Source organism: Chaetodon trifascialis, chromosome 10 (assembly GCF_039877785.1).
Source record: "Chaetodon trifascialis isolate fChaTrf1 chromosome 10, fChaTrf1.hap1, whole genome shotgun sequence".
NCBI classification, from domain to species: domain Eukaryota; kingdom Metazoa; phylum Chordata; class Actinopteri; order Chaetodontiformes; family Chaetodontidae; genus Chaetodon; species Chaetodon trifascialis.
In genome coordinates, this window is record NC_092065.1 from 7,621,414 (window position 1) to 7,632,917 (window position 11,504).

Below are 11,504 nucleotides of genomic sequence, written 5' to 3' on the forward strand. Positions count from 1 at the left end.
GGTCTCCACATGTCAAAAGCAGAAGTTACTGTAGCGTGGAGAGAGACACACAGAGAGGGAGCTTTTGGTACACCCTCAGCTGACCCACACCCTCGCCCCCCTCCCTCCACCAACACCACCTCCAGTCAAAGCTCCCAGACACAGGCAGAGGGTGTGGGTTGTTTGGACACAGCTGGTGGACAGGCCACGGGCTCCGACAAAGATCAGGTTGAATCAAGTATCACTGGTTCCTCCACAAAACAAAACACACAAACCCTCCTTTTGTTGCCTCCTGATGGCAGAAAAATGTTGCTTTATTCTGATGTCCTGGAAGGATGACACCATTTTAGCATTTCTTTCCTCCTCTTCATACCGTTATAGCACATAAAAAGAGAATGTTCCATTTAATTCACGCTACTTTCTTGCACCACTTGAAGTGGTACTGACTGCTTGAGGGTTTGGACCATTTTGGGTTATTTCAGCTGTGGTTTGTGCTCAGGCAAAAGGGTGTAAATCCTCCGAGCGTGAACCCACCATAAATCTGTACAGACTGTCAGACCTTCTTGTGTTTCCAATTTGGCTTTATGACACAGTACACTTGATATGTGCTTTGTATTTCATTATGGGCAACCAGAGATATGTGTGAGGGACTGGCGCAGCAGAGGTAATTTAAGATTAATAATAAACTAATAAAATGTCGCCTTATTAATTTAAAGAAATGCTCTGTGACTCATTTCCAAAAGATAATATGTAGCTGCTCCTTTTTTTGTGATTGGAGTGTTTGCTCAGCCTGAACATTATTACTTTTTCTTATTATTTTCTCCACACCATGGTGCTGCTAAACCCATCTGCAGCCATTTATTAACTGCAGTCTCATCATCAGGAAGACTTTACAAATGATGGTGAACCCATTCAGCTCAGACCCGATCACCTCATTCCTTTATTTCTCTTCATTTCTCTCTCTTAGTTTCACACACATGCACACACTCTGCCAGCTCAGAGCTATGTTGCTGACATCTCCTGCCTGGGCAAAGGAGCCAGTCAGATGGTTGAGTCTGAGAAAGAACAGTGAGGAAACAGTTTAAGAGGCATGAGTCACTCTGCAGACTATGTCACTCATGACACTGCTTCAATCCACTCATCACAGCTTGTCTCATTCACAGTGACATCTGTCTGGCATTATACTGTGGTATCACCGTAATAACAGACTGGAACAAGTCTCATTTTCCTCTGATGTCTTATTGTAATGTTCAGAGTTCAGCTGCCCTGAAGGGAAGTCACAATAGCCTTCACATTAGTCACCTTTGACTGTATGTAGCATGAATATCACTGTGAAGGGTTAGTGTTGGTAGTACCTTTTCTTTTTAAACATTTCTTTATCAAAACATTTTAGGATCTGTCATAAACTGGATAAGATCATATATTAGCTGCAGTAATTTCTGCTCTTGTCTGTATTGAATGAAATTGTTTTTGCTTCCTGAAGCATTAATGCTTTTTTGTCCACTAGGGGCCAGAACTTCAAACTGAGCTGACATTGTGGCTAACATGGTAGCACACAGTTGCCTATTTACGCTCAGCAGACATGGAGTCACATTAGATTTCATTTTAGATCTTGTTTAAGTCCAATTTCAGCAATTTATATCCAATGTTTATTTTTTTGGTCTAAACCTGAGAAAATAGAGTACCTGCAGTGAGGTTCAGTTTTTTTGATAAAAACAGCTGTCTGTTGCAGCTGGAAACAAGTTACGTTAAGAGAAGAGCCTAAACACTAAAGTTCTGGGTATAAATCCAGAACAATGATCTTGTTTTGGTTTGAAAACTCTGGGATTGTGTTAGGACGGGTGGAAACGCAGACATTTGGAAACGAGGACACAGGCATCCATGTTCACCTCCTGATTGGGTCTAATCAGTCGCAATGTGTCCTTCCCCGATGTCACACCCTGATCATGTGACTCTTTTCCGGAAGATATCAAACATCAGTCTTTATATATCTATGAGCCTTGACCACTGTTGTGCAGTTAAATTCTGCATTTTATTTTATTTTTTTACTTCAAAAAGATCTAAAAGCAAGTTTTCTTTAGGACTGAGTTTAAAAATAGCGTTTCCCTTTAAGCAAGTTAAAAACCAGATGATATTTTTTAAGACAAGGATATTTTTTGCAGTGTGATCCAGTCTTGGCCTACTCTCACTCTGAAATAAACCGTTGCCTAATATAACCCAGAACAATATGTATGCCTTGACAATGAATTATACTCCTAGTTTACCCTGTATTTATATCTTCACATTGGCCCGATCAGCCCCATTGTCCAACTCAATTGCTGTTTCAGTGCCGGCTGAAAGAGGATAATTTGTCTTCATCAAAATGTGCCTGCAGAAAATGTGAACACTTAAACAAGCTTCCTCTGTCTGAGCTACAGAGAGCTTTTATTTTTCTCTCTTGCAGGCATATTTTTAAATCCCACCCCATTATGATGGTGACAGCCTATATCCGCAGTGATGGACACAGCTCCACTCCAACCATCACCTCGCTGACATTTAAGTGTGTAGCCAAGTTTTGTATGTGTCTGTGTTACTGCACACATGATCCATTGCTGAGTGTCTCAAATGCCTCACGCCTGAAGTAGGAAAAAGGAGGGCGATGACACTCCCCATTGCTCCCGGCTGATCCCGGGCTGGGTGCTTGGATCACTCCACACCGGTATTTTGTGCAGGAGGAGTGTTGGGTTAAATTGATGGATAAGCACTTGAACATGAGAAAGAGAGCAGCTGACAGGAGTGTATACACAGACGTTATGCTACACCACCTGAGTGGCAACACCTTTTGTTCCTCTGACAGCTACTCAGACTTTGCTAAAACTGATCTCCAAGTGGCTGCAGCCTCTATTGTATGACAAGCTGAAAAAAAAAAAAACTCAAGGTCAGTGATTTAGTTAGCATGTATGATTTTTAATTGCGGGGCCCTTCTATCCACTACTAATTGAGTGTGTACCAGGATAGCAGTCAAATCACAGTCCTATATGAATACATGAGTAAAAATACAAGGTTTTATTTAACACATCCGTAAAGCCCATACAGGAAAACTGCAGTAGGAGTGACCTCTATACGGCCTGCGATGCAGATGAGGCCCAATATAGACTGCATAAGATTAGCTACTTAAACAGGTTGAGATACGCACATTTGAGCTGCTGGGCTGGTCTGCACTGAGGATGCTGAAAGTGCTGTCTTTTGTTCTTCTCTTCAGTGTTGAAAACTTAAGTGCTAAAAATCTCCTATAGAGATTCATTTCCATTTAAGTTAATAAATAAAAGCATAATCTGAATAGATTTTCTATGAAATATGTACTTATATTTTAAGAAAAACTGTGATTTGTCATGCAGTCTTATTGCATGCATTTGGTATGATCTGAATCACAGAACAAGTGAGTGTCAGGGGATGCTGTGTTTCCATATTCCAATAATGTGTTGAGCTCTGTTGCGCAACTTAATTTGTGTTCTTTTGTGGGTCAACACTTCATGCCCTATTTGACTTTTATTAACATGTATGAATATGCAAATCTAATTTTGCAGGGTTCCCTAAAGACAGGAGCATGCAAAAGATTCAGTTACTCATATAAATGCCGACTTACCTTCATTTCAATGTCAAGGTTGGACCCACACGAAGAAAAATATGAAAAACAGTATTGATCCGCAGTTTAAAGTATGAGTAATATATAGTGTAGAAATCTGAAACCAGCATTTGATTGATGAATTTCATCAGCTGGTCACAATCCATCACTGTTTCCTGAGTCACAATCACCCGCACATCATATCCCCAGAAAACATTTATCTAACTTTTCTGCACATGGCAGCTTCTGAAAATGAGTCATAAATATTATAATAGTGTTTGTCTCTGAACGTCACAGAAGACTGGCTGTTAATGGGCCAGCACGACCCCTGAAACTCTCTCTCTCTCTGCAATACAACAAGACCTTCCATTGACACATTAAAATGCAGTATTCTTACAGGGGCCAACCTTAACACATGACACACACACATGCACACACACATACAAGCAGGATCAAAGGTAATGATTGTTTCCTCGGATATCAGATTCAAGTAATTCCCCGCCTGGCACAGGTGTTAGATTGTTTTCCAAATTTCAAAAGGTCAAGTGTGTGTTTTTAGAGGCTGATCTCAGGGGAAAGTCCTCTTTTTGGCTAATTAGACAGATCCCTCAAAGGCCACAAGTTGGCTTATTTCAGACTAAAGAAATGAAATCTCTCTGGTGACACTTTTAATGAGCACGGTTTACAATAGAACTCACACAGTGGAAATGGTAATGATGTGCTGTGACAGTAGTAATACTCGGTCATTAAGAGTAGCACAGAAGCCATGCACATGGTACAGCTTTCTTTCATTGTCCCCACCTCATTAAATTCTAACTAAGTGAGAGACGCACATCGTTTTGAAAGCAAAGCCGGCCAAATGAAAACAGACGACATTCACAGATACAGTGCGTCTAATTAGGAAGGCGTTGATTGACAGGCAAGCTGTCTTTGTGAGTCGACATTCCCGGCCATGCAGTTGATGCTACCTTTAGTGTGTGAGTGTGTGTGTGTGTGTGTGTATAAGAAACAGCATGCAAGCCAAAGAGACAGAGACTGAAAGATGGTGCAATGGGATGTGTCACCCGTCTCTATTCTGGGCTCCTTCCTTCAAATCATGCATCTGGTCGTCAGTGTTTGGTTGGCAAAAGCGCATCAAGGACACAGTGTTCACTGCCATAAAACATGAGAAAGGCACTCAAGCAATGTGAAAGAACTCGACAGCTTTGAAGCACATTTTTTATATATTTTATCGCTCTGACGTGAAGTCAAACAGAGGAGACTATGCTCACCAGAAAAAGAACAGCGTCAGTTGATTGTTCAAATGCCTGACAAGTGACCTCCTGAGGTCGAGCTAATAATGACATTTCTTTAGCAGAAACACTTGGAACAAAATGAAATAACTCACTGTGATGAGCCTCTTAAAGGATAATTGTGGCTTATTACAAATTCTGTTTTATTTTTGCAGTTTTTTCCCTCATTCCTATCCAAAATAATAACACTGCAGTCACCAAATTAATTGCTGAGATCTGGGAACATAGTAACAAGTCAGACAGAGACAGACACATAGTCTGACCTTCTGCTTCAGTTTTACACCACATTTGTCCATGCAGACAGTTTTCCTGTGCAAAGAGGAATTATTACACACACTTTTGACTTTATATCCAAATAAAGTGGTTCAGACAATCCAACAAAACAGTGTCATTTAGCCTAAATGATCATCCGACTGCTTGTGTTTCTTGGCCTGGTGATGTCAGCAGTTACTTTGGTACAGTGCAGTTTTAGGTTGCAACAAACCTAAACTTTCCTGTAAGTGGTTTATTCTGGTGTTCAGATAACGTCAGTTAACAATTTCCACATAGGGAAAACTAGGTGAAAATGAATGAAGAGATGTTAACAAACAGGGAATGGTAGACAGAAAAAGTGAAACCACAAGCAGTTGGCGTCACATGTGGTGTCATGGAGTTGCTGCCAATAGAGAGAGCTGAGATGGATTAACACTTTTTGTTCTCATTGTCCTCTCCAACCTTCAAGAAGTCTGGGTGTCCATGCTTTCTGGGTTAGTTTTAGAGTCCGGTGAGGCCTGAGTGGTTGGGTGGAATTGGTCCTCTCTGGAGACTCATCCAGCCTGTTTGTCTCCAGCCCAGGGGGATGAAAGGCAACACCTCCTTCCCACAGCCTTGTGTTTTATATACATGCTTTCCATCCACCATCACCAATTAATTGCATCATCAAAGACAAGCGGTCAGTTCTACATGTTGTCTATATTTAGCTGACTCTTCTTCTTTGTATTGCCTGTTTCCATCTGTCTTTAACTCTTGCCTATTAGCATATTTTCTACCCCCTTTCTGTCTCACTTTCTCAGTATTTTGCTCCTTCTGCCTTTACTTGTCCGAGGGTTGTTTTGACATTTCCGCTGTTTATATCCTCCACAGGCACAACCATCTGTGGCTGACCCTGACCACACTGCGTTGTCCCCCAGGCATGGACCCATGTTATTATCATCCAGAGCACCATTCGTAGAGTGGAAAAGGATTGTCACGACCACAAATACACCAGTTTCACATTAGGGGTGCAGAGCTGCAGAGGGAAGCACACACAAATCCCTCATCCTGGCTCAGCACTTGGTCGGTGAAATAAAACAAAGGCAAATGGCGAGCCCGAGCAGGGATGGGGCTGCTGATAAAGATCTGTCAGTGGTGCATTTTCATGGGACAGAGGGTTGGAAGGAGGGGGGGATGAGTGCAGGGAGAAAGCATTTAAGCGATTGTGGAAAGGGGTGCAGAACAAGGGCCCCAAGTTTTCCAGAACTGCCCAAAAACTTACTGGACAAACAAGCATCCAACTGAAACGTGCCCCTCTGTAGCAGGTTGCCTGGGCAAGGAATTTAGGGAATGGGGCCGATTCCTCTGAGAGGCTGCTACCTTCAGACTACCTTTCTAAGACCACCCCCACCTCCCAAAAAAACATTCCTCCATCAGCCTGCCAGTCTTACAGAGGTGCAGACAGAGTTGCACTGGCACAGCCGCGTGTTGATGATCCTCAGGATACTGATCTACAAGAACATGAAAAACCTCGCGTGGAAAGAGGCCTTTCATCAGAGCAAATTCCACGATCACAGTGCCACAAGTTGAAGTAAAATGTTGAAACCTGTGCCTGCTGGTGCTAGATACTGGAACCAGGGTGGTAAATCAGGTTATCTGGCCTTTTTCAGGCTTTAACAAGTCTGTAAAAAATAATGTGTTGTACGTTAAGTGTCGCCCAGGAGTGCGGCTGACCTCGTTTGGTTAATGTATTTTTTTGTGGCGGAACAAAGCTGTTGATGGTATTTTAGTGAAGCAATATGACCCGGTGCTGAATTCCACAGGCACACATTAAATTACAGCCTAGTGCCGCTGAAAGCTGCACAGGATTGCAGTTGAAGATGTACAGCCCCTGTTATGAGGGAAACAGACACTATCCACTGGGTTGGCCCTTTGCAAATGGTTCCCATTGCCAAGTAAAGAGAGGATGATGTTGAAAAGGGATTATATAGCAGGGTAAGAATTTATATAGCTTCCAGGCGACATCTCTTAACCACAGCGATTCTCCAGCTTGTGTTGAGTTTATAAAGGTGTGAATTTGTTCATCAGTTTCTCCCCTGGAGTTGCAATCATATAATCACACACTGTGGATATATCTACGCTGCCTGCAGTGTAATGTCAGTCTTCCCAAGTTCCTTTAACAAGGGGATAAGTGCTGAAGGAGAGATCCCTCAGGAGGTGTTGGTTGCAGTCTGGGGTGCCAAAAAAGCTGAGTGTCAAAGAGCCACCAACAGTGATACAGAAACCGAACACCAGAGCTGGCGTGCTCGGTCTGATTGGACAGGGTCTGAAAACTCAGAGAGACAGAGCGAATACAGGCATCGGGAATCCTTAGTGAAGACACAGGGGAAGAGGAAGGAAGACATTATAGAGACAAAAAGAAAGTAGAGGCAGAGAGAAAGCAGAGATCCCCTTATGTCCCTTATCTGGCTAACATAAGGAATCTTAATAGTAGGGCAGGTTGCGTGCTCTGCGCTATCTCACAGGCGACAGAAGACCGGCCTGGGGAATGCAGCATGCCTAAAGGAGCTTCAGTCCACCGCTGGGGAATTAATAGCAGAAGCATTGCAATGTCTGGGATGAGAATGAAAGGCTGTGGGAGGACACAAAGATGGGGGAAAAAATCAACAGAAACCAGCTAACATCAGGGTCTGATCCTCTGACAATTTATGTTTGAGGCATAACATTTAAAGGGGCGTGAAAAATTCAGCAGGGAAGCTCGTTCACGGGAACAAAGATGCAGAGCGAACTGTTGCAGGGGGGAAGATAATGTGTTGAAATGTGTTTGGTGGCATGGCTTGGTTGAACCCTCTCAGTGTTTGTCTTTCCCCCAGCTCCCTGGTTTTCCTGCCTGGAGGCTGACAAGCCTTCCCCAGTCCGCGTGCCTCAGACTGGGAGAGCATTGTGCACATCAACCAGTGCAATCCCTCAGACTCTCCACCTGCACTTATACATTCCCTGCTGAAATTTCCCAACTTAAAGACTGGCCAAAGATCAAAGTCATGTCACGCAGATGCAAACACAACACCTTTGCCCAGCCTTTAACGGTGGCTTGATGTCTTTATGTCTTTAAAGGTGCCTAGTTTTGTATGCAAAACCAGTACAAGAACTCTCCTTTTTTGGTATATAACAGCTATTTCATCATAATTTGGTCATACCAAGCCTTATTTTAAGGCGGAAATATTACTCTGTTAACCAATATATGCTTCAGGGATCAGGATTATAGCATATGTAAACTTCCTTCAGGATACACCTAAATCAAAGAAAGGAGCCTCTATTAGAAAGATTTTCAAGGATGCAGCTCTTTCGTAAATGCTGGGGAGAAAAGCAGAAGTATGATTGCAGATGGCGGATACAATAGCAGGAAAAGTCATTAATTGTGAATAACTACTGCTAGCAGCCTCTCCAATCCAATGTGAACTAAAATTTTGTGTGTTCTTGTGTAACTTCAATAGGCATACCTGAAAGGATTAGTTTGACATTACACTTATTCTCTTTATTTTAGATGAGAAGATTGATTCCTCTCTCGTGTCTGGAGCTGGAGCCAGGAGACCCTTATCTTGCCTTAGCATAAAGACTGGGAGCCAGCAGAAACAGCAGGTCTGGCTCTTTATAAAGGCAGCAAAATCTAACTGCCACCATTTCAATTACACACAAATTAATGGGTTATATCTGGTTTCTTTAATTCTTACAAGTGTAAGGTGCAGACTTACGGTTGTGCGATGGACGATTTCTAGACAAGGTTAGCTGTTTCCCCTAAATTTTTCCATGTAAAGGTTTCTAGCATAAGGGATTCCATTTCAATCCAAGGGGGAATGCATGTGCCACACAAATGTGCTTAAATTGAAAGCATCCACCAAATGGTTAAAGGATTCCTTTGTACTCTCTCCTGCTCTGCCTGTAACAATCAATGATAATAAGAGCAAACCCCAATAGAGATACATGGATGAAGGCCAGCATGCATTACGACTCTACTATGAGCAGTCGCTTACTACTTCTACCCTGTAACAATTCCATAATTAGCATGCTGTCTGCAAACAAGCCTTCTCTTGTTTCACTGGCTGTTTGTGGTTATTTTGGGAGAACTTGAGCAACAGCCAATTAGAGACTACAAAGGCTAAAATGTAGCATATCAATTATAGTCGTCTGGCGTTCACAGAAAGCTTGATGAACAAGGCAAACAGAAAATCAATAGGCTATTGTTATTGTAGCAGTTTATGTAGAACCTGGAGTGTGTTACTGCCTTTCTTATGTCTTGGTCACACTTCATCACTTTTCAGCCGCTGGACTGTTCACACTGCACAACTTCCTCTTGAAGTCATTGTGGTTTGCACACTACTTGACTGATCAGCGCCAGGGGGGTCACACATCACAAGACCTTTCACCAGGAGGAATCCCGGCCGAGTCTGTCTGGTCTCCAAGCTACCTTAATGTCACGAAAACACAAACGAGAGGTGACTTCAGGAATGATGCGAAACCACGTGCAGGCCGGGATTTTTTCTTCTTTCAGAATGAATGTCCGCAAGAAACAAGCCATGTTGCAGTTGTTGTTATCATGCTGCATGTGGTTTCTTGGCTGCTGCTCCAGTGCTCGTTGTCTGTTGTTGCATGGCTGCCTGGCACAACCAAGTATTTAACCTGCTTGATATCTTTTGGCCATTGTAAGGCATCTGTGAGCTCTCAGATCAGTTCACGCATCACAGTCGAGAGCTGAATTGGGGGCTTTTGTTGGCAATCTCCAAAAACTGTCAACAAGTGGAAAATCAGGGCTAAGATCATATAATGTAAACTCACCACTACAGAAACAGTTGAGACCAATCCGGATCAGACTGTATCTCCAGCTCATGCATTAACTTGTTTGCTTTAGTAATGTGATCCCATTTGTCAGTCTGTGACAAGCTGCTCAACAACAAATCGAGTCAACAGACTGAGTAAAGTTTGGTCCTTTTGGGGCTTTGGGATGTCCAGTGGTCCCTAATTGGTCACCAGTGTTTGAATATGGACAGCAGCCAGGTGACTGGTCAAGAGGTCCAGCTGCTCTGTTGATTGGTCCCGCCTTTGCCTTCAGCCATCAGCCTCTGTCTCAGTCACTTGTTTGTTTGTTTTCCTGCCTTTGTTTGGACTAGAGATTTCCTGTGTAAACTCAAAGAAACAAGATCCCTTCAGAAGCAGAATTCTCTCCCAAATTGTTCGAATGCACCTCAATGTGGATTTATTTTCTCTTTTTGTGGGAGTAATGTACCAGCAACTAGCAATTACCACACACCTCTAATGAAATTACAGGGAAGTGTGTGTATGGAATATGTTTCTGGGGCAGACACAGTTTCCATCTGTATCTCCTTATCTCATGTATTGCAATATGCAAATACCCCAGTAGAATGCAGGAAGTTGTAACTTGTGTCATAAAAAATCAAAAAATCAATCTCAGCAAAATTAGTGTGCACATGCACTGCAGCTTCATATTCACTCACCCTGTTTCCAAGTAAACACACAGCCACACATAAAAAGTAGAGCAAACATGAAAGGCAGAGCAAGCCATTTGATTAAGACCACACTAACACTCCAGCAAATATCCTCACTCAACCTGGCAACCAAGGTTATAACTGCATTACTGTTTGTGGCTTGAGGTGTTAAATAGAGACTTGTATCTCTTAGACAGCCTAATTACTATAATTTCAGGCCAAATATCAAACAGCTCCAGTGGTTAAACTGGCGTTCTTGAATGTATGACACTGTTTACCACCCAACCGGATGCATTTACTCTCCCTGAGTATAAAATATAAATGCAGATGGGGTTCACGAAAGCTGAATGCAGAATTCCCACAAGCTTGTAAAACTAGGTCTCCAAGTCGATAGCTTGACTTTGAGGAGTGCTCCGGTGCTTGTTCTGCACAGCTGAAATCACATAGATTCACAATAGGAATTTTCTTTTAATAATTAATAGAAAAGAGCTTCCATTGAAGGACAGATATTCTGCAAGACAGAGGAGAGCAAAGAGGAACAAAGATAAGTGTAAAGTCATTGCAGCCTTACTTGGGTCTACATGCAAACAGTAGATAGAACATATTAAGAAGAAAATGTCATCTATAATTAAAGCAGATTTGTTGGTGAGCTCCTGTTTCAGGGTTTACAGTGCCTTAAGCTCCTAATCTTGTTAGAGGGATTCACAATTTAACCAACAAATTCACCACTGCTCTGTAACACAGCATGACAACCACAAAAGAGCTGCGGCTGGAAAAAGTGCAATGGCTTGGTGACCAATTGATGCAGTTCACCAGCATTACATCTGATACACAGCAATCAAGTTCTGTGTTATTAAAACCAGGGGGGAAAGTCGCATGTTGCTTTAATGAGGGAAA